Raw genomic sequence first — 24,171 nt, 5'->3', positions numbered from 1 at the left:
ATCTCGAGGCTCTTAATCGATTCTTAAGGATCCCCGGAATTGTTTCGCTCGGCTACGTGTGCGCCATCGAAATGGATTGCATTGTTCTTTAAGCACCTTCCATGCATTCCACATGCTGCACCATAATTCACACTTAACACTTGCATTTTTTCGCCGGGTCGAGGGTTGAGTTGAGTTGTTAAGGGCCGGGACCATTCTTTGGGGCAACTATTTCGCACTTTGCGGAAACTTTTTATGCCACTTTTATCTGGCAACACGTAAATATTCGTTAAAAGTTGAAATTTAATTTTATACCCCTGACGCATCTCGCGGATGCAGCTCTCTCTCTTGCAGCAAGTGCAACTATTTTGCGCTGTTTCGTCAAGTGCGACGGTGGGAAAATCAGCCAAATAAATTTCACTTGCACCTTTGGAGGGCGTGGCGCGTCTGTTCTCGCTGCTTGTTAGCATTAAATTTATGTCTGGGCATAAATAAAGCTTTTCTAAACAGCTTGCGCCCTGCTCAACGCTCCACGTAAACTCCGGAATACTTTCCGGGATTTTCTACTCGGACTCGGATTAGTTCGTCCGGGCGGCGCATCTTTATTCGGTCTGCGGACACGCAATTGAATACCAGATTACGTCGTTTAGATAATTTCATTGAGATAAATCCCAAGCAGCTGTAATGGCATTTAATATTTATTATTATTATTATTATTAATCCGCATGCGCGGATTCCTTTCGCCTTTGTTTGACTAGGAAGTTGCGTCGTCATCGGTTCAATGACTTCATCTCTGGCCTCTATTTGCGCCCAAATAGCCTTTATTATTGATGTCTTCGACTTGTTTATGTGTCAACAACAAGCGAATTCGCATAAGCAGAAATTTCATTAAGTTGGCAATTCTCAGGGCCAGCTTTGTATAATAATCCAGCGAAATCGATAATTTCGCTTTTTTCCGCTGTGGAAGTGGGTGGGCATCCAACTTTTCCAATGTGTGCTCATATCGGTTTAATTTGACATTAAGTTCCCTAGAAGCAGGGTACTGCCACAGCTTGAGGATAATGATTGATTGAAAATTCATGCCAATGCAGGAAATGTTATTCCAGATTCCTCTGAGGGTATACATTTTACATTGGACATATGTGCAAAATATATCATACCCTTGCTGCCAGGAAATTCAATAAAATCCAAAGAATATTTCACTTAACTTCATCCATAATTTATTTGTAAACTTGTGACAAATGTTTAATTTTTTAAACCTACAAGTGTAAAATATTCTTACTTTAGAACATAATATCAGTTAATTAGCTGTGGCCTTATGCCGTGTTTATTATTTTGAGAAATGGTCATAGTTGATTGTCATTTCGAGTTAATGGCAGGATCCATGGGTCAGGTCGACAGCAGTTGTTCATTAGCAATACCATTCCATTTCCATTACAATTTCCATTCCCATTAGTAAATTTCATTTTTACTAGCACTTCAGATGTCAGAGCATCAGCAACATCAGTTTTCCTTTCGGCCACGCTAATTAATATTGGAAAACAAGGAGGACGCGTTGTTCGCCAACTGTGTTGGCTGTCAAAACTTGCGCAATTTATATTAAATTACGATCGAGTGAAATTCAATTAGAAAACATTCCATAATATCGGCTGCCCACAATTTCCTTTCATTCCCGCACATTTCCCTTTCTTTTCTTTTCTTTTCTTTGCTTTTCATTTCGTTTTTGTATTTATTTTATTGCTGAAAACTGAATGAATGGGCTGTCGGGGGAGCATGTACTGAATTATTCTGAGCTGTTCGAGGGGCAAGGTAGTCAAGCCAGCAAACAAGTGCAAAAATATTTTTATAATTTACAGTCGACAGCCAGGACACAAACAACAATGAGGGCAAATGTTTCGAAGAAGCTGGAAGCTGGAAGCTGTATGCCCCACGAAAGGCGGCCAGAATAAATAGTTGTGCAGGTGGTGTTAATTGAAAAACTTTCGCAACACTAATTAAAAGTTTCTAAACAAAATGCCACGGCTATGTCGAGCTCCCGGGATTATGTGAGACTTAGGGACCCCAACCTCCTCCTTCCGTAGATCCAGTGGATCAGTTACCAATGCCAACCATCAATTGGCAACGAAATGCTCTCAGTTTGCTTCTGTATCGGGGCTAATTATGTGAATTGTCGAGTGTGACAGGCCAAATTGATTGTGGATTGCTCTGCGTGGGATTGGGATAATCAAAGGAGCAGAGCAATACATAATTGATTAGGTGAGAGCAATTGACAAAGTGCAATTTTTCCCAGCCCCGCTAAGTAGGCTACAAATATTTTTTAATTACCTCCCTGCAGGAGTAGCGAAAGTGGAGCGGGCTGGATTAATATTGAATGCGAACGACTTGAGATGGGGATTAATAAGTTCTGTTTTGTGTGGGGCCTGAAATGCCTTGACTTCAACTACTCCCCTTAGTGTATATAAAATTAAAATGATTTACATTTGAAAAATGCAATAAGAACACTTCATAAAATTCTCCGCCCGAAAGATCGATTGCATATACATATATTGTATTCCTTAAACTTGACGTGAATTATTTGGGGTCATTATTAAAACAGAGTAAGAGGCTTAAGTTCTTATCAGAAAAATAAATAGTAAAACAATCAAACATATGCAGACAGACGAAACATTTCCTTTTACCTAATAAATATTTCTGAATACTCATCACATTTTACTCACAGTTTAATCCAACACTAAATAAAGCAGCTTTTAAACAAATATATGCATTCTTATAAAGCGACGTTGACGTTGTTTGTCGACAATGAGTTTAATTTCCTCAACTTCTTCCAGCATTCGCCTCAGTTCCTACTCGGTTGCTCGAAAATCCATCTGGGATGGGATGGGATTGCGCTGGTCACTTTCTGGCTGAGTTGTCATATTTTTTTGGCCTGGACCGGCGGTCGTGGGTAATGCCAGCGAAAGCGCAAAATTGGAGTGAAAAAATGCTGACAATATTTTATATCAAGTGCCGGCATTGTCCGAAACGAACCACGTTTCAAATTTAAAATAACTTAAACGACTTGAAACAAGTGGCTTTGCTGCCATGCTGACAGGCGCTGTGTCACGCCGGAAGTCTGGGGCAATAATAGAAAACACACCCAATTTACGTGGAAAATAATTCACTGGGCGCAGCACGAGCTGCGGCATCCACAAAAGAACCTAAAACCAGGAGCAGGTGGCTCCGCTTTCAGCCCGCTTTCTGCCAGAATGTTACCTTTTGGCCCCGATGTCTCGCTGGTTTGTCAACTTTTGTTTTGGCGCGTGCAAGTCACAAAAAAAGGTGAGCGGAAAAAAACCAGGATATTTTTTGTTTCATGTAGAACGAAGTTGCAATGGGATGTGGTTTCGGGGAAACGTAGAACTTGACAAGAGCTTGGCTGGCGAAAATCTTGTTCACAGTATTTTGTTATGTGAATATGCGATATATATCGGCGGAGTTATTCTTATATTATTTTTTCATTAAATATTTAAAACACGAAAGCATCTAAGAAGCCCGAAAGCAGGATATACACTGGTCGATAGCCAGTCCCAACTCCAACTGTAATTTACTCTGGCCTTAGTGCTTGAAACCTGGCCACCTCAAGCCGAGGTAAACAAAAGGGAGAACGTGCCCCCTGCGGAGTGGGAAAAAGAATTTCCATGCCCGGCTTGGAACTTGAGATGATAATCAAGGTAATGGCTAGGCCGTTTGGCCGGAAATGACTTAGTGTTTGCTGGGAAATTAAGCGACAGGAAAGAGCACCAGGCGGCGGAAGAAGGTGTAATGAATTTAATTGAAAAGTTCGTATATGAACGTCATGTTTGGGAAATGTCCTGCCATTGTGCGAGCTTCTAAAGTGAATTATGGAAAATAGCGGGCACGCGCCACAAATCGACGTTGTGGGCCACAAATCGCTTTAAATGGACCGCTGGGAGAGATTTTTGGTTTTTTGCGCCGGAAATGGCAAAACAAATAAACGCAGTTCAATAATAATTGCTAATATGGCTTGTCGCGGCCTAAACAAACAACATTCTAGCTGTTCCGTAATTAATTAGCCAGTAGAGCGATGACAGTTACATGTGCCGATCAAATAGCGAAGAGTCATGGTCCTTTTGGGGCCTGGTGTATTTACAGATACAGATTCAGATAGAGATATGGCTGGTGTGTTAGATAAATGTCCTACTAGATAGTTCCCACGAGTGCCGTTTAGCATGTGCGATAAATGGGGACACTCGTCGCCCGTTGACTGGGGCAAAATACATTTGTGTTAATAATAGACATTGGCAGTGTCATTTTTCATATACCAAGGGAACCAAGTGCGGGGACAATTGCCCAGGAGGTAAACAAATGGCGGCACCAGGATAGCTGAAAAATTGCTACAAGCCATCGTTTGGCTCTCCCCTAGATATATACGTATTTCTATGGTAAATTATGGTTAGATGAATTATGCTATGCGATTTATCGGCATCACAGCACTTGCCTCAATATTTATGCCGGCTAATCTAAGCTAATTTAAGATGTTGGAAAAATCATAACTCAGACGGCGGTGCTCCAGACTAAACTTCTATATACGAGTATATGGAAAATTGTCTGAATGCAGCCGGCACTTGTGTATACAGAATACTCCTATAAGTAAGGGTAATTGAAACTCATCATCTTAAGTTGGCAGCAAGCTCCGAAAAGCAGCCAGCTCACCGGGCCAAACATAAATTTAGCCATAAAAGAGCATTTAAGATAAGCTTGCAGTTATGGTCGTTAAAATTCAAAATGCCATTTAAGAGGAGCCAGAAAAAAGTAATAACAGCAGAGTGGGAGGCGAAACAGCACGACATCCTGGGAATGTTAAAGCACTGCACAAAGCCAACTTGCAACGGATGCGGCAAGTAAAAAACGCGAGCCATTTACCTAATACGCTAAATATCCAAAATCACATTGGACCTGGGGATCGGGGATTCAGCTGCGGTTCGCTTATGGCCCAGACAACATTTTATGTCCTTTTTTTTTACTATTTGTTCGCACAACCTGCAGGATCCCGCTCAAGCTCGAATGCAAACACACATTGCCAAGCTTTATGCTGCCAGCGATAGCAGTTTAGTGTCGTTGATGTTAATTTTTGTAGCCAGCCAGGTGGGAATTGGCAGCTGGCAAATGCATCCCCATCCTCCGTCTGCATCCCCATTTGTGGAAGGAAGAACCTCATCATCGAGCAGCATTGCATATCGACGACTGCTGACTTTCGCTCAGCATTACGCTCGATTGAGTGCACAATTTCATTAACCGTATGTGCCTCAAAAGGGGTCAGGTCCTGGCACTGGCTCTGTCTCTGGGTCTGGTCCTGGCTCTGGTGCTGGTCCTGGTCCTGGTCCTGGTCCTAGTCCTGGTCCCCGGGAGTTCGAGCTCGTGGATCTAGATCGGGGTAAATGTGGTTAGTACCGACAGCTGTGAGACGCGAGTCGTCACCCGTAAACCTTAGGTTGGTGCATTTTACGGACTAACATTCGCTCAAAAATAGAACAAAAATAGAAATAAGAAAGGTACATGGTGTGGCGCTACTTTCTATAGATATATAATAGTTTTTCAGCTATTTAGCCGATTTAAACAACCATCGAAAGACAAACATGGGCTGTTTACTTTAACTTTTAACGTCTTAGAACGTTAACCATAAATATCTAGCTATTCATTGTTGACGTAAGTATGGCTCCTTTACGTAGTAAGTTAGTTAATTTATTTTCTTTCCGAATAAAATTGAGGTGATGACTTAAAATGTGAAGTATCTAAAGCAGATACTGAAAATAATATGTACATATAATAATTTATATTTGGTAACTGGACATACCGCCATATCACGCCATATCCCACATCCATCTACTTTTGCATTTAATATAAAACAACTTAGGCAGCCTTTCGAGCAGGATTAATACATTTTTCACCAATTTCACTGAAAATGCATAATAAAGCATGCCAAAGATTGATGTATTTTTTGAGGTTCGGTTGGATTACGGAATCGGTTTGTAATTAGTTTGCAGGTCCGAGTTCGATGACCCGCCGACCTGTCACTCAGTCGACGGGACTCAGACGTACAAAAGCTTCTGTCGACTGGCCCGAGTTGATTTCCCACAAAAGTATGCCACACACACTGAATGCTTTTGAAGTGCTTCCCTGAATGAGCGCAAATGCGAGTGTGAATGTGAGTGTGGGTCTGGGTGCGAATGCGATTGCAATGTGAATCTGAGTGCTTTATTCATGACGGCAATGCCTTTGCTGTTTTGTGGCTTTTGGCATGCCACAGAAGTTATGCACTAACCGAGGCCCGGCACTTTGCAAATTTATGCTCTGTCTGGGCCAGTACTTCTTTAAATGTATTTTTTGGCAGGCCAAAGTTGCCGGCAATTGAAAAGTTCACCAAGCCCCGGCCAATAACTTTTGAAATGCCTCCTTGGCTGGCCCCAAAGCTCGAGTGCCGAATGTCTTCAGAGTACGAGTGTACATGTGTCCAAAATAAATAATCCTTGCCCGGCTGAGTCGTCTCTGTCGCAGAATCTTTTGCCACGGCTGCATGCGAGTGTCTGTGAATCAACACCATTTGTCGTCTGTCAAGTGACAATTGAATGCAATGACTTTTGCCAAATTGATTCTCGACAACGGAACGGAACGGTACGGAGAGGAGCGGAGCGGAACAACAATAAAGGCGACAATGAATTCGACTATCGAATGCAAGACACTTCTTCGTCTGCAGTTGCCCAAGATCCTCCAGATGCGAGTATTTATGTATGTCGTCGAGATGGTCGCATCTGTGTGAATGGGTTTCGTTTCATTTCATCTCAGTGGCTTTCGTTTCGTTCGCTTAGCCTTGAGTTTTTCGCCCAAAATAAATGGCATATTAAGTATACGCTCAGTGGCACCTGCGACTGGCTGCCAAACAAACACCGAATGCGCATCAGGGCCACGCTTAATAATATATGTATATAGATGCAAAATGGATAACCATATTAAAAAGAAATGGATGGCCGTTTCAAATATAGAAGATACCCAAGGTAGACAACGGATATGTATTTATAGCAATTTAATTTATTGGGAAATCGTAAAATTTTGGTTGCAAAGCTTAGTTTATTCACTAGTGATATTAAGAAAATATTTATATAACTGAATAAGTACGACAAACTTTCAAAAAAAGGCAGGCTAAACTAAAAAAGAAAATTCCTATTACAAAGTAAAGTTAAGAAAAGGATTCATCATCTGGAAAATATGGTAATTCAATTTCTAGAGGTTTAATTTCCCTTACCCATTGAGCGTCAACTACTTTTCGCTTCAGTCATAGACTTGAAACTTTTCAAAAAAGTAAAGTTAAAGATCTTTTCACTCAGCAGCACCCAGGAAGTTGCAATTGTGTGGCTGTGGGCGGCTCTTGAGAGTTAGTGTACCATAACCATTTCATTAGGGGCATATCATGCGGCCATTGAAGGTTGGACCGTACCTCGGTAAACAAGCTCAAGATTTTGAATCCACACCGGCAACTGAAATGGCAATCTGCAGCCTTAAGATTCCCAGAGTTGCGACCTTCAAGCAGCCACTTGGCAGTTGCCAAGTCGTCATTACCGGTTGCATAAATATTTACAAGGCACATAAAACACACACACACAACACACACCTGCATACCCACACACACACGAGGCAGGTAGCAGCTACTAAAGTAATGTTAGTGGCAAGGACTTGGGCTCATAAATTGAGAAGCTGCAAGCCGTTTAGGTCCAAACACAAATACGAGTGCAAACATGGCTTGACATCGACACTGACTGGATGACGCCTTTCACTCCAGGGAATTTTCCCCCTCCCCCTTCACCGTCCCTTTGAGATTTCCCGTCACGCGCCGTAGATTTCCCCCAGCATCATGGCATCATGTTTAATCGCGTTAATTGCGAGCTCCTTGTTACCTTGGCCAACTAGGAAATTCAACTCTGTTTAATTGCCGCGCTGGCTGAGTGGAAAACTTCTTGCAGCCAGCTAACTGTCTGTTTTGGCCCGCGTCTTAAATCCTAATTGGAGGCTTATATACCATCGACTTTTGGACTTTATCGCGGTTTTTAATTGCACATGTGTTGCCCTCAAAAAGTCACTGGTTATTAATTAATTTGCGGTTTAACACGCGCAAATGCGCCGACTTAAGGTTTTACTTGTGTCACTTATTTAAGTCGCAATTATTCACTTTACTTTACTACACTTGGCCTTCAACTTTTACTTAGAAAAGTTGAACTGGGGTTTTTACAGTCATTGAACAAAAATTAAACTAAATATATATAGGGTGTTTTTTTTAGAGGTATAGAACTTTAAATTGCAATAAAACAACGATGGATTATTCGATTGACATGAATTTTATTGACATGAAAGATAATCTTGTGGCATTACATTTTAAATATGATTTCTGGCATATGACCGCCACGGCTGGCTCGGATGTAGTCCAATCTGGACGTCCAATTTGCAATGACTTTTTCCAATATTTGGCCGTATATCGGCAATAACACGGCGAATGTTGTCTTCCAAATGGTTTAGCGTTTGTGGCTTATCCGCATAGACCAATGACTTTACATAGCCCCACAAAAAGTAGTCTAGCGGTGTTAAATCACAAGATCTTGGAGGCTTATGAAAAATCGGGAACAACAGCAATCTCGTTTTGGGCCCATTCGACGAATCTACGCCTTGCTTGATGATCGTTTGGTTTCAATTCTTGCACGAGTTGGATTTTGTAAGCACGCATGACGAATTGCCAAACCAAACTGAGAATAAATCACTTGACAGCTGTTAAATCGGTCGCCATCTTGAACAGTAATGCCAACTTAAAGTTCTATACCTCTAAAAAAAACACCCGTTAGTTATATTAATAAATAAATCGATACCAATATCAATATACGAATCCATCTGCCCAAACAACCGTTGAGATTTGGGGAGCTATAAATGAAGTTTGTTTCCATACCCATTTCCTCCGACTTTATCATTTGACTGGCCCATTTTTATCATCATATTTACCATATCATAAAAACATAGGACTATTTGAAAATGCTCCCTCGCAAGTAAGCGGTATCTTACAGTCGAGAAACTCGACTCTCTCTTGTTTTAAACTTTAGCTGGAGTTTAAGTTTGGACTCAAGTGGCCTCGACATTAACCAGAGTTGACAGGTTGCAGCTTTTGTGTGGTTTCGATCCCCAGTCCCTCATTAACATCTCCTGCCCCGCGGCATAAGCTAGTCCGCTCCCCAATCCCAATCCAAAGCCAATCCAGAACTCCTCCCCAAACCAGGACCACTTATTGTTAATCCTCAGCGGCCTAATGCACAAATGTTGGAAAATTGAGCCGACAGCCACGGCTGGCTGGCTGGCAAAAGTGAAAATAAAGCAGGGCATACAAAAAATACAGAATACAAAAACAGAAAACACGACGGGGAAAAGAACGCAACTTTTGAGTGATGCTTGCTGCACGATAAGCACCACCAGCTAACCAGATTCAAAATCCGCTTCGGTGGTGCTGTCCTGGCAAAGGCTTCCCCACTACAAACACTGTGTTGCAAGGCAAGGGATTTTATATTATAAATTTCTTATACACTAAAAAATATTGACCTTAAAAAATGTTATTATTATGGTTTAAGGTAATTCCCGATGCCTAATATATTGGCATTCAATAAAAACCTATTGCTTACAAATGTGAACTGGTTTACTTTATAAGATAAATACTATGAAGGAATCAACATTTGCAATTAAAATTGTTCGTGACTTTTAATTAATTATTATAATAACAAAAATTAGTTTAGCAGATCAACCAACAGAACCAAAATATATACCATATTTAACATGTTGCCTTGTGTTATCAGGGCAAGTAAAAGAGGTCTTGTCTTCTGGGTGAGATGGTGCTCGAGTGGGTGGTTGGCCATAAAAAGGCGGAGTTCGCGGGGTCAGCGGAGCTTTTAGCTCGGCTTTCGCCTTTGTCACTAGTCCAGGACAAGGGCGGCACAAAAGTTTGTTTGTTCATTTGATGGTAATTATTGTAAATGGCGGCAGCGACGCAGGTGGAAGTGGAACTCCGCCGGCTCTTTGATAAAAATGAGCCAGAGCTCATGGCCCAATGGGGGCACTGAAATTGGTGTGGGACTGTAGAATGGCGAGTGGGGAAGTGGGGGAAAACATTGACGGCAAAATCGCTTTGGGCGCTGATTGAGCAACCAAATAAATGCGCCAAACTTTGACAATGGCTGATGTTGTTGATAATAGCATAAGGATGATGCCCACACCGGCACTCCCTCTTCCCACAGGATGCCGCTCACGATGGTAATGATGATGATGACTCCCGATTCCCAACTCCCCATTCCCAGCTCCCGCTTGGTGTTTATGGCATTCCAGCGGCATCCTCAGCCGAATCGAGCTGAACTGAGGTGTCCTGTGGATGCCCAGCGGCCAAATGTGCAAAGTTGTCGCGCCACCAACTAGTTAATGGCATTTGTGTGTTGCCTGATTCCCAGTGGAGTCGGCAGCGGTTTGTTGTCCCTCTCTCGCACAGCAGCTGTCTCAGTCGCCGCTGATTGTGCAGGTGTGGGTGGTGAACATTTTATATTGCAGTCGATACCAATTGCATGAAAAATACTTATGCATTAGAAAACACAATTTAAAAAAAACGTAAAATTAATGTATTACTTAAAGTTTAAGATCAAAAAGTTAGTTAATTTATTATAATATCCTTGGAAGCATATCCGTTAGCAAGAGTAGAGTAAAATACATATTTTAATATTTGATGTTTATATAATAGGGAATAATACAATATATTTTAAGTGGCTAAAAGTTAGGTAAGCTTTCTTTCATAAAACCAATTTGCTAGAAGAAACTCATTGATTAAGTAACACCATCCTTGAAAGTTTTTCAATGGCCTTAAGCAAATTGTCCTGTTTAATTAGATTAGTTCACGTAAATTGAAAATACCAGGACAATGTCTTCAGTATGTAAAGGCAAACGTAGTAAAAGGACATAACTTAATAAGGAGGTAAATTAATAGATTGACCACACAAAACACACCCCGCCCATCCTCGTGCAGAAATGGCCATTGATTGGTCCCAAGCCATCGATGAACTGAACCGGGAAAAAAGGAAATATTTTTCTAATTTTGCGAACATGCCCGCAGCCAAACACAAATAGACAACAAACTAGTTGGCGATGGGGGAAAATGGAGGCTGGATACATATGCATAGCAAAGAGCTGGAAAATCATGTTAACATTTCACATTATGGCCATGCTGAAGATGAATGGAAAACTCATTCAATTTTCGTTGCAAAATAAGAGAATAAGGAAATCTTCCATTGGACATTATAATTTTATAAGAAAAATGCAATGAAAGTTGTTGGCCGTACGGAAGATGGCAGAATATTGACGGCCAACGAGGCTGTAAGAGGTGGGTTGGAAAAAAAATTGTAAATGGATACAGGAGCCAGGAGCCTGGGAAAAATGCCGCCGTAGCGAAATGGAAAACGGCTGAAAACTGGGCTGATTGAGTGCTGCTATATTGGCATATAGTGGTCTTGGTGTCAGTTTTATGGTTTTATACTTTCATTTCCGCCACACTCGCTTATAGATGAAATATTCGACTTCCGCTGAGGTCTCACAATTTTCACCTAAATGCAAAGCGAACTTTGAAGGTGAAATGTAAGTTTCGTCGACTGTGAAAGCGGTCATTGCATTGCAGTTACCCAAGCTTAGTTCGCCAAAAAGCCAGACACATCATTCTGGCTTAGCCCCAAATGGACCACCAAAGTCGTGGGTCTTTTAAGGGTTTCTTGTCCCCAGCATGCATTGTCTGCATTTATTTTCCGAATCGTTTGGTTTTGTGAGGTCTCTGCTTCTTTTATAAATTTTCCTTTTTTTGTGGGATTGACCCAAGTGAAAATTCAAGGTGTTGACTTGATTTCGACATGCTCAATAATTTTAAGCCCCTGGAAACTACAACACTCTAAAAGTTTTCTTTGGGGATATCGGATATTTTCGTCTGTGGGGTGAACGACATTCCGCAGCATCAATTTCTGATTATCGCAATGAAATGCACTTCAGTTGGTTTCATTTACTCGTTTGATTGGACAATTTCAGCCAACTGATGGGATCTCCCTTGATTAACCCTAGATAAAAAGTACATGCAACTTGTTTTAAATTTAATGAAAATAAAATTGTTTGTTAGCGATGCAATGAGAATGTAAATTACTGGGAACTGATTACGAGCAGATAAAACTGTCTAAATTGTTGACTAATTAGATGTCGCAAAATAAAAAGTGTTAGTTTACTACTAGTTTGACATATTTGCACAAATTAATATTAACCAGAGAAGCATTTTTTGCCAATGGGTTTTTATAATAACACAAAAAAATAGTAAACATACACTGGCTAGTGACTTAAATTAGACGTTTAACGGATTGTTGCATTTTATGGCACGCAAAAAAAAAAGAACAGAAAATAATTAGTTGCAAAATGCACATGAATTGAATGCAAAATTTTAAATATAGAAAAAAACTAGCTGAAATCAAGTAGAATAATTAGTGAAATTATTGCAGCTATGGATAATTAAAAAATTATCTATGTTAATCCGTGTGAATTAAATAATACAAATTGCTTTAAATATGATTAAATTTTCTGTCACCCTTTTTTTTCAGCATCTGTAGTCCACCGGCATGGACATTCAACTCAGAGGCCAAGTGGAAAAGGGCAAGTTTTTAATCCGATAAACATGGCCAACATCCAACATCCAAATACAAAATTAAATTAAAAGTTTTCTTCTTCGCAAAAAAAAAAAAAATCGAATCAAGTTCGTTACAGCGAAGGGCATTTCGAAGCTGGGAAGCAAATAAATGTATTAAATCAATACAAGTTGCCCAAATAGAGAAGAGCTCGGGATGAAGGCTTTGTTGAACTCCCCGAATCAAAAGTGATAAATCTAAACCGGACGTGTGCGTGTACACTTATAGAAATTGAAAATGGAAAAGAAACCGGGAAATGGCGTGGGGCAGCCGATGGCATTTCCCCTACTTTGGCGAACGATTGCTCCTTTGAGCTGCCGAAACTATAAATTTTATTTTCTCTGAGGGCCTGCCAGTTCCAATGACACTTTAATTTAAATTCGCTCAAACGCAATTGCTAGCCAACGCACCCAATGACAATCAAAAGGAGCCATCCCGAACTCCACATCCACATCCACGTCCACATTCACATCCACATCCTTGGAACGAATGGTTCCATTGAGCAAGTTGTCAAATTGTTTGAATTTATTTATTGACTTGCTGGGGCGGCGGCATTTGCATCCCAGTCGACAGACTTTTGACTCAGTGGCTGGAATGAAGCCCCTTGCACTGCCATCGGCGGCGGATGTGTAAGTTCCCTGGCTCTCATATCCTTTCACTTCTCCCATCCTTTTCTGGAGTCCCGTGTAATGCAAGGAGAAGGACCACAGCTCGTCCTGCGGGGCAGACAAACTCGACATTGTCTGGAAGGCACAGTGGTGATAGAGTTGGATTAAGCTAAATTAAAGAGGTTTTCATTGGGTTTGGATCAAAGTCTGATACACAAATGGAATGTTTAGTTATACCCTTCAACTGTTTAATCATGAAACTAGATTCCCTTTTAAGCAGATTTACATTCTGACTGATACAGACAAAGCTTTAATTTCATTTATATGTTTATTCATAAAAGTTATTGTTCATGTAAAATGATTGTTTCATGTAAAATTGTCAATGGCCTCAGAGCCCAAAGGTACAAAGACAGCTAAGATCTATTCTTAGCACTTCCTACCCGCTGATCACTGATTTCATTATCCTTCCCCGTGCCCCGCAATCAAATCATTTTATAGCACACTTTCGAGGGCAATGACGAGAAAATATCTCCAGCTGATTTTCCACTGTGAGCAATTGAATGGGATGCGGAAAAGCGCACACAGATACACAAGTACAGATACAAAAAGGGTCGCAGGATGCGGTTTCCTGGCATCATGTGTAGCTATGTGCGTGGTCATGTGTGCGTCTGTATCTGTGTGTGTGTGGGAGAACCTTTTAACTTTATCGCATGCAGCGAATTTGACCCACACATACGTAGAATAAGTTAAGTAAGACTTGCCGCTGGCATTTGTGTGTGTGTCACGCACGTCTCACTTGGCCACAGCCCTTTGTTGGTGTGAGTTTCAGTTGACTATTTAATAAATCCCAGTTTTGTGGCCAGCATACCAAATTAATGCGATTTACTTGGCCAACGCACACACACGCACCGTCAGCGCGGCAAAAGTGTTACCAATATATATATATATATAAATAGAACGAAAAGAAAGAACGGAGAATTCATTTAATTTATTCTAAAGATTAGCTATTCATTTCACTGTTTTGCTACCACAATTCCCCATCTCCGTCGGAAGAGAATTGTTACACCCTCCGGACGCGGTGGCCAGTATGGAATTTAAATTTGTCCAGTCCAGTTAGCAGGTGTGAGAGTGTCTTCGAGTGTGGCTGCGAATAAAACTTGAAAACTTCTTCCTGGCACGTGTTTGACTTATGCGCAGGACAAGTACCAAAGTTTAAACTTTGCCCAGCTGAACAAAGCCGGGCCAACGAAATTCCAATTTCGAATGGGGAGTATCCTAGACAAACTTTGGCAGTAATCAACATTTTTTCAAGATAATTTTTTTAAAGAAAAAATAACTTTAAATGTGACTAAATACCTTAATTTTAAAACATATAATAATTATATTTACTAAACCAACTGCTTTGTTCAAAAATATTCCGAAAGACTTTACTATGTTTATACTTATATATTTTGTTATATGTATCAAATTTTTTTTTTTATGTGGAGTTTTAAAATCTTTTACGCAATTATTATTAATTAAGCAATTCACAAATGCTTTAACATATAGCAGTAGTTTATTCCAGCACACATTTAGGATTTTTAATGGCCGAAGGGTAACACCGCAGTCTTGAATTCAAAATCACAATGGTTGAAGGGAAAAAAGTTTGCGAGTACAATGCCAGCACCGGACACTAATGCCCGGCAGGAGCCCAAGATCAGGTCGGGTCAGGTCAGGATGGTCAGGATGGTTAGGTTGGTCAGGGAGTTGGGGGAAGCTGCCGACAGTTGGCCAAAACCTTGGCCCATATGCCACTCGCCCCTGGTGGCAGGGACTCTCTGCGGACAGTGGCAACACCCCGAAATTATGCTAATTTCTTTGAATTCCTTACACATTTATATTATTTATTGTTTTCCTTTTTCTGTCGGGATTCTATTCTATTCCCGGTGAGTTGAAAAGAAGTATTCAAAAGTATTTAGAGTCCTGACAGTTTCTTGTTTGTTTGTTTACGTGTTGTGGGGTGGTTGGTTGGCTAGAATTTAAGAAGTTTTTGCGACTTTCATTTCTACTCTGTATAGGGGTAAGGAATGGTATTTTGATGAAAGCATTTCTAAGATGAACTTATTTGAAATTATCTCAAAGAGCATGTGAATTGACTGAAAATAACTCCTTTTCATCTTGAAGCCAAGTTAATTAATCCATCAGTGTGTCCTGTTCGTCACTTATCCAATGTTCATATTTCACCCAAATGTACAAATCTCGTCTCATGTCTCACGAAGTAGCTCAAGCATTTCGCAATCAGGCAGCGGCTTGAAGCACTGAGCTAAGCCATCCAAGTTAAGGATTTGGACCTGGCCAGAACCGGAGACAAGGCCACTGGCAGCAGCAAAACAAATCAATTAAAACAATACTAACACACACACACACACACACCCAATGAGAGATAGCACGGAGCTTAGGCCAAAGTCCACTTCAGTCAAACTATTACATAATTAAATCACAGCGACGCACGCACGCACACACCCGCACCCACCGACAGTCGACAGTCGACAGTCGACACATACACAGTCATAATAAATGGAGGATTATGTTAATCAAGCGGAAAAGCAGACATGCAACCGTAGAGAAAACGGCCAAATAAATGAATGAATAAATGAAAGATTTTATTAATGGTTTATTTCCACTGCCTCGCGCTGTCCTTCAAAGTCACAACAAAAAAAAAGTTCAAAAAGTCTAAAAAAATAAGTATGCGAAGTAAGTATGCCGAATGAAAAAGGACAAAAAGTTATAAGCATTTAGCTTTGTTTTCGTTTGCTTAAATAATTCATTAAATTAAGTGTGCCGAACAATCAATCAAGCCGCCTTTAGTTTTGTCAGCCAGCACAAAGATAACGAAATCCTCAGATTCCTTTTGACTTTGCCCTCATTATGAGGAAAACTTTTTCGCTTTCTTCAGAATCCCGTTTCCTGAAGATGAATTTAAGCATATTTTTATAAGTCGGCAATAAATTTATTCTCAGTTGTTCTCCCTCTGGCTGGCTTTGCGCCTGGGAAATTCTTTTTCACTTCAAACATCGTCGGATACACGATAAGCTGCAGGCAATTACGGCAAGAAACTACAACTTGCACACCATCTCCACTACAAATATTACCATATTTTATATATAAAACCATCGTTTCATTTAAAATGAAATATACTTACAGTTTTCAAAGGCGTTTAAAAATAACACGAACACAAGCTCACTATATATTTTAAAACAATTTCTAGTATTTTATAGTGTTTATTGTGATAGCTTAGTTATTAATGTGCATCTATCTAAAATTAAATATCATCATTTAAAATGAAATATACTTACATTTTTCAAAGGCGTTTAAAAATAACACGAACACAAGCACACTATATATTTTAAAATAATTTCTAGTATTTTATAGTGTTTATTGTGATAGCTTAGTTATTAATGTGCACCTATCTAAATATTAACATAGTTTGATAATAAGCCAGATATTCTGAGCGCCACTAGCATTGCTGTGAAAAGCAAACCCACGCGAGTACTAAGAAAATTAAAAATGTTATTTTTTGTCAAGTGTGGATCGTGGAACAGACGGAAACCAGACCTCGGGGCAGACTTAAATGCTCCTGCAGCTGAGCTCTTCGAGTGGCACAATAATGCGCATAAGAACTAGCGTATTTTTCGAGATATTTCGTGGACTAGTCCTCCCGCAGGAGCGCACTGCCACGCCTCCCAATTGAGCGCCCGCCCACTAACTCATATGGCTGTCGCGTGGTTTTCGAGTCCGCCGGATCGTCTCATAAGCAGTGGCAAGTTATTGGCGCTAGATTTCCCCTGACAGCGCATCCTGCGGAAAATTCAAGGCGAGTGCCGACGGCGGCAACATAGTTTAGTCCTTTTCCGTCACACAGACACTGAGATACAAGGATACAAGGCCTTGCAAGGATACTAAGATACTCAGATACTCAGATACACAGATACACGCACACACTCACAGCCGGGGGACGGCAACAAATATGCGAAACAAATGTTTGCCTTGTGCTTGCATTTTCGGCAACATATTTTTACAAAAATAATGTGTAGCCCAACAATTTTTGGGGCCGGCACGCCTTTGCACTCGCTTTACTTTCGTTAAGCATCGAGTCTAGTTTTAGTTTATAAACGTTAACAAATAGTTGCCCTTGGTCCATGCTCGGTGATTTTTCAGCAAACTTATTTACTGCGAAAATAGTTGCACTCGTTATAAAGTTAGTTGCCCGAGTGCCAAATAAAATGCCATACCTTGCACTGCTTTCTCTTTTCTGGTATTTTTGGGGGCTTGTTTGCTTGTAATTCCTTCTTTTTGTTTCACTCTTACAATATTTTTCTGCATTCTAAGCTCTCTCTCTCTTAAATATTTTGCAACTTTGTGGCCTGTGTTGACTTTGAGTGGTAAAGAAGCTTGTGAGTAAACATATTTGCAAGAGCCTTGATGAGCCTTGTTATTGTATGAAACAAAATTCACGGTTTGGTTATGAAAGGCACACCTTTGCCCTTAAAGTATTTCAAAAAATAAACAACATTATAAGCATTCCATGATATTCAGTTGAGTTAAGCTGACATTAAGTAGAGCTCTGAACGCATTCCGCTGACAAATATTAATTCCCAATGACACCAACTGAACGCAGCGTTTAAGAAAATTTTCACGCTCACACGTAGTCGAGAAGTCTTGTTATCTGTTCGCTTTTAAAACACGACTGTCGTGTATTTATATTGGCCTGCAGGCTTTCAATTATTTAAGGTCTTTATAATCGAATAATTAAAAATGAAAAATTAACGCATGAAACATGCATCCTCAACTCAAATTTACAGGGCGCGGAAAATGCCAGCAGAAACTTCCCATATCTCCTTTATTTGCCTGGGCCATGCTATTTTTCGACCACGTTTTTATTTTATTTGTATTTTTTTTTTTTAAGCGTCTGCCGGCCAAACACTTTGAACTCACACATGGACACACAGGCACGCACACATGCACGAGCAATTCACGGGGAAAAATAATTGGAAGATATTTCGCATACTTTATGGTCGAAGGAAAGAGGAGAACGAGTTCTGGATGGTCAATAAGGATGCGGGACCCAAACACATTTAATGAAAACTGGCTGAGTAATTAAATACATGATGACAAACGCGGGCATACATCCGCACTTATATTTATAGTTTACTACTCTATGAAAAGGCAAAGCGAACTTGGAATCAATAAAACATTTTGAAGTAAGTCGAAATATTAAAAATATTATATTTATAGTTTACTACTCTATGAAAAGGCAAAGCGAACTTGGAATCATTTTGAAGTAAGTCGAAATATTAAAAAAAGTGTATGTATATATACATATATATTTGAAGTCAATAATCAACAATAATCAATATATATTTAAGCACATGATTTGGTATACGCATTATATATTTTCTAGTCACAAAACCATACAACATAATTGCTTTTTCTAGCACTATTAATTTATATTTTAAAAGATTTTTGAAATGGGTCACACACATTCCCACCAGCTGACTAATGGGTATCAGATAGTCGACGAACTCGACTGCAGCGTTTTATCCTCTTTTATTGAAAAGCACAACGAAATATGCGTATTATTAATGGCGTGCATTGACCAGCGACAAGGAAAGGAGATATCCGGAAGCCAGATACCGGACCCAGGGCGATGTTTCGAGCCAACTTGACCCTCCAGTCGTCGGGCTCGCGGCCTTTCATGTCACATTATTGGTGGCATTTTGTCCCATTGACGGAATATATTAAGTTAAAGTCCATTTGCCACCCTAATGCGTTAAAGAGCCGGGCTTAATGAGACCCCAGTGGGGGAAAATCAGGGAAAAGGACAACTCACCAAATGTCCAACTATTTACGGGTTACTTGTACTCCGGCGGAAAATTATTTGCCGAACTGAGCGGACGTCGAAATGTAAAAAGCGTTAAGCTCGCCAAGTAGTGTCCGGCACAAAAGCGTAAGAAAAATTCCAAGCAAAACTTAATTATTTTGCAGAAGGCAAAAAAAAAAACAACAAAATGGGGTAGATGAGAAACAGAACAAATTGGCCAAATTTGCTTGACTTGCTAGCAAGTTTACATTAGTATTTTCCGCTCTTTGTTTATATTAACTGAGCACGGGTGACATTTTTTCGTGCTTTTCATTTGCCGTCTTTTTTCCTCTACTTCTCAGTTTCTTTAATGAGGGTTTAAGTATTATTTGCCCAAGGGTTGCCTTTGGCCTTTGTTTGACTGCCAGCTCCCCATTTCCTTTAGCCGAATACCTTGTCGCCGTAATTTGAGAAGGAAATGCAGGGCGAACGAAAACAAAAAAAGGTTTGCGTGTAATAATTTTTAATTTTAATTTGTAGTTTGCCGCGGCCAGAAAAGTTTTACCGGCCCCCCCTTTACTTTTTGAGCCACTTAAGCGGACTTTGGGTCAAATGAAATGAAGAAGGTTTGCCCCCAAATAAATGTGGCAACACAAAAAGCGCCTGTACTTGGCGGATTCGAGATAACCAAATGAGATGTTGCTGGCCGAGTAAATAACCGGCGAAACTTGTGACAAAGGCTAAGTCCGAGTCTGATGTCATTTGCCAGATTACTTCTGGCAGTTGTGGGGTAATTTCAATAGAAATTTACTTAATTGTTGGGGAAATGGTAAGCGGAAGTGGGAAACAGAAAATTTTCTCTTTTTTTTAACCCCTGAGTAATAAGTTACAATATTAATGTTGGTGCAATTCATTTGTTCATTTAAAGTAAAGAGTCTTATACAAGACACGATAATCAGTGTTTGCAAGCCTCTTTGGTTCATTTTCCCGGCCTTTTTGTTAACGCACATAAAGGCTCTTCGCTTCTCTACATGATGTTGACCAACAATGGCTTCAATCAGTCGGCGCATTGAAAGCTACTTTGTTTCTCCCAGGATCTTCCTGTTCCGCCGTTTCTGCTGTAATTTGATTGACTGTTTTCGGTATAAATCACTCTCAGACTGTTGGCCGCATGGTCAATCGATTATTTCAACAATCTTGGCGAAAACAATTTCGCCCTCGACTCTGACACTCACTCCGTGCAATTATCATTATGATGAGATGCGGAATAATTTGCCAACAAGTGCATGAAAGGACCAAGGATGGTTTGACATTGCCATTCGACGACGAGGGGCCGGCGGGAAGTGGGGGCACGCAGAGCAGGGTTTTCGACGAGACATATAAAAGTAAATTCCATTTTTATTAATTGTCCGCCTTCTTGTTTGTCCTCGGATCGGAGTCCGTTGAGTTTTCATCTTTAAGCCACCCCCTTGATTTTACCCGGTTTTTCTCCTCAATGGCACTCGACTCACGAGGCTGGTGAGGATGGTGCGGCCGCTGAGGGGGCGTGGCAGGGGCGGGTCGGTCAATGGAATGCCATTTGGAGTGGCATCCATTGAAACACTATCAAGTGTTGACGGCGGTTCTGCGGATTCCGAGGGTTACTCTGGGCAGCCCTGCAGCTGGTCTAGGGTCTTTCAATAATTATAATTTGTGTGCTTTAATGAGACGTGGAGTGGGGTTTTAAAAGCTGGGATCATGGGATCAGCTGCCGCTCGTGTACATAAAAATAATTTTAAATCAGCTGCATATTTACCCAAAGCCTTATTTGATTTTAATTGATTTTTTCGCCAGCGATATTTGCTTTTAATTTGCCCGCCGAAGTCGCAGCTCCTCGGCAGACACGTATTTGCCCATAATTCGACTGTTTGATCTGGCAAAAAAATGTACGCGTACATTTCCACACACACACACACACACACACCCACACACACTCACACACATTGCTGCGTATTTTAATTTTATTTGCTTTTTAAATGAAGCTTCATTGGCCCAAAGCGAACGCAACTGATTGTGTCTCCGCCCCGGGCGATTGACAATCAGCTGGTTTGGGGCTGGCTGCAATCCGTCCACATCGCCCACCCATCACACACCACCCACTTAACCGCCACCCACTGAACCACCACCCGCTCCAATCAGATACCCCGCACAAAAATTAACCTCAATGCAAGTTATGCGTGCGCCAGTAGCGAACAAATAATAGCCAGCTAAAAAAAAAGAAAGCCACCGTGAAAACTTTCTTTTCCCCATGACGAACTCTGATTACACTTTGTGAAAACTAAAAACAGCGATTAATTGCATTGGTTCTAAATATTAAAATGTAACCAAAGTACAATAATTTGTTATTATTAATATATACTCTTTTTGTTAAAAAAAAATACAAATACAGTTTGCTTACAGTTTTCGAATGGGTATGATAACAGTTTGTGCAACCATTGAAGAAGTTTTCCTTTGTTAATTATTTGTTATTTATTATATTTATTTAAAATAATTTTGTTTAGCAATGTAAAAGTACCAAATATAAAGTTATGATAAGTTTACGTCGAACAACGCAACCCTTACAACGTAGTTAATATAGCCACCAAAATTATTGTTCAAGCAAAATAAGGGAAAATTTTATTTACTTTGTTTCTTTGCGCGCCTGAAGCTACTTAAGTTCTTGGCTTTCCCCTGATTTCCCAGTCCCGTTGTTTTGCTTGTTGTGTATCGTAAAATATTTGCGTTATTATGCTAGTAATTTTTCCTCTTTTTTTTGTCCCACCCTAGCCCCTTCGCCTTTGCCACCGTCTTGGCCAGGTTTTGTTATTGTTGGCTAGTTGGCGGTTGAGTTGGTTGCTGTGACGTTGTCGCAGCACTTCGGTAGCTCATTTTTATTTCACCAGCCCCGGGCAGGGATGACAAAATCAGGGCTTGCATGTGAGTGCCAAGCCTCGACGCACTACTCATATCGGCTTCTGTGACAGCTTCTCCAGTATTTTCCAGCTCGTCATAAAATGCCAAGCATTTTTGCAGAAACACAAAGAGTAGCGTAGCAGCAACCAGATATACTGCTATTAAAACTAAGTCAAGCTAGGGTAGCTAAAAGCTACCCCCGGCAATGGTTTCCGTTTTCCCAGAAATTTGCAACTTGTAGTTCAACTTTGTTTAAGCAAAAAGGTAGACACAAATACTCGTACAATTATTTGGACAAGCTAAGCTCGTCAATCGGGTGAATAACTATGTCAGGACACGGGCTGGCATTTTAATGACCTTCAACTTTGACAACAAGGCATAAATGGCCAACAATTGGGGCGTTAACGGAAATTGGCTTAAAAAGCCATAAAATGTACCCAGTGGATTGGACGGGGAGGAAACACATTTATTGGTAAATAAAGTTCCGCTCAAGGTATAAAAGTTAATAATAAATTGAAACAATGAGGCAAATTTTGTTGATCCATGCTAGAACAAGGCAAAATCTCAAGCTACAAAAGTCGTCTTTTATGGCTGGCAATAAAATCGGTAATTGGTTAAAGGGCATATGAAATAAGCTACCGAGCAGAGAGTGTATTTAATTAAAGCCCAGAATGCAAGCTGTTGATTAGGGTCCCTTTCATCGCTTTCTTGAGTAGATTGCAGTAAGTAGTTAATTTGGTATTATTTTACTATTTTTTTTTTTCCTTTTTTTTGTAATTTTTACCGATATTCCGATAAATGTTAGCAATTCCACTACCTGAGAAACGGGTATGTGATAGTCGTGGAACTCGTTGTTTTCTCTTCTTTCAAATTGTTTTTCCTATCGACGAAATGTAGTTTCTTAAGTCATTTTTCCCTGATTCAATATATTAGTGGTATATCAAAATATGTCGCTAAATTATTGATTAGCCCATGCTTCGCCAGACGTTTAGAGTGCAATGTAAAAATAAAAAGAAAAGAAGACATTTCCAGAAAATCAAGCTTAATTAAATATTAATAAGGCTTGCCAATTAAGAGGCCACGGAAAATTGTCAAGTGTGAAATTTTCACATCTATTCAAGTCACCAAATTATCGCATCAAGTGGGAAAGGTAAAAGGCCAACAGAAATTGCCCAAGGACATTGAATGGTGGGGCAGGGGACTAAGTGGCAGAGACGCCCCCCCTAAAAATGGCAATCCTGGGCGTGTGTATGGTGATTGTTATGCTCCTCGTCTCGCAGATGAAGACGCAGTGCGCATGTGACATAATTGGGGGCGACACGGCCGCCTCGATTGAACAGGTGAGCAGGATACACCTGTACGTTCGTCCTGCGACCTCGCATCCTTCGTCCAATGGAAGATCATAATGTACGCGTTGCCTAATTTGAATGGTGCGTGCTGGGCCACCTTTGAAATGCTGTCGGAGACGCTAAATGAAATTAAAGACTGCTTCCCCTCCCCCGAGTGGCTTTCTCCTGCTACTTTCTCCTCCTGCGGCACAGATAACAGGGCACTCATGTTTTAAAAATTAAGCAAAATAACGAAATTAGCATACATAAGCGCCGCTAATAGGATTTCCTTTGTAATTATCAAATTGCCAGGCTCGCACACACGCAATCGAATACAACAAAAAATGTAAAAATGGCACAAGCATTAAATAAAAAATGTGAAATAAATTAAGGAATCAACCAGGCTTTAAGCATTCCTTTGTGGCATAGCGTAAATAAGTGCGCACATTTACACACATGTTGGCACCTGTTTTTTTTGTTTTTTGTTTTTTATTTTTTGTTTGTTGATTTCTGTTTTGACGCCTGCTCCTGTTCTGTGGGTAATTTATTGGCTTGCTCGCCAAAATCGATTTCGCATTATTCGCGTACATCAATGCACTGGCTAATTTGCTTAAAAGCATAATTAACACGACTCACACACACACACACACACGAAGAGCGCCACTTTATGGGTGCACGTGAGTCGTAAAAAATCGACAGACACGCGAGGTGCA

The sequence above is a fragment of the Drosophila santomea genome, chromosome 2L (genome assembly GCF_016746245.2).
Source record: "Drosophila santomea strain STO CAGO 1482 chromosome 2L, Prin_Dsan_1.1, whole genome shotgun sequence".
NCBI classification, from domain to species: Eukaryota; Metazoa; Arthropoda; class Insecta; order Diptera; family Drosophilidae; genus Drosophila; species Drosophila santomea.
Note: the sequence above shows the minus strand (reverse complement) of the source record.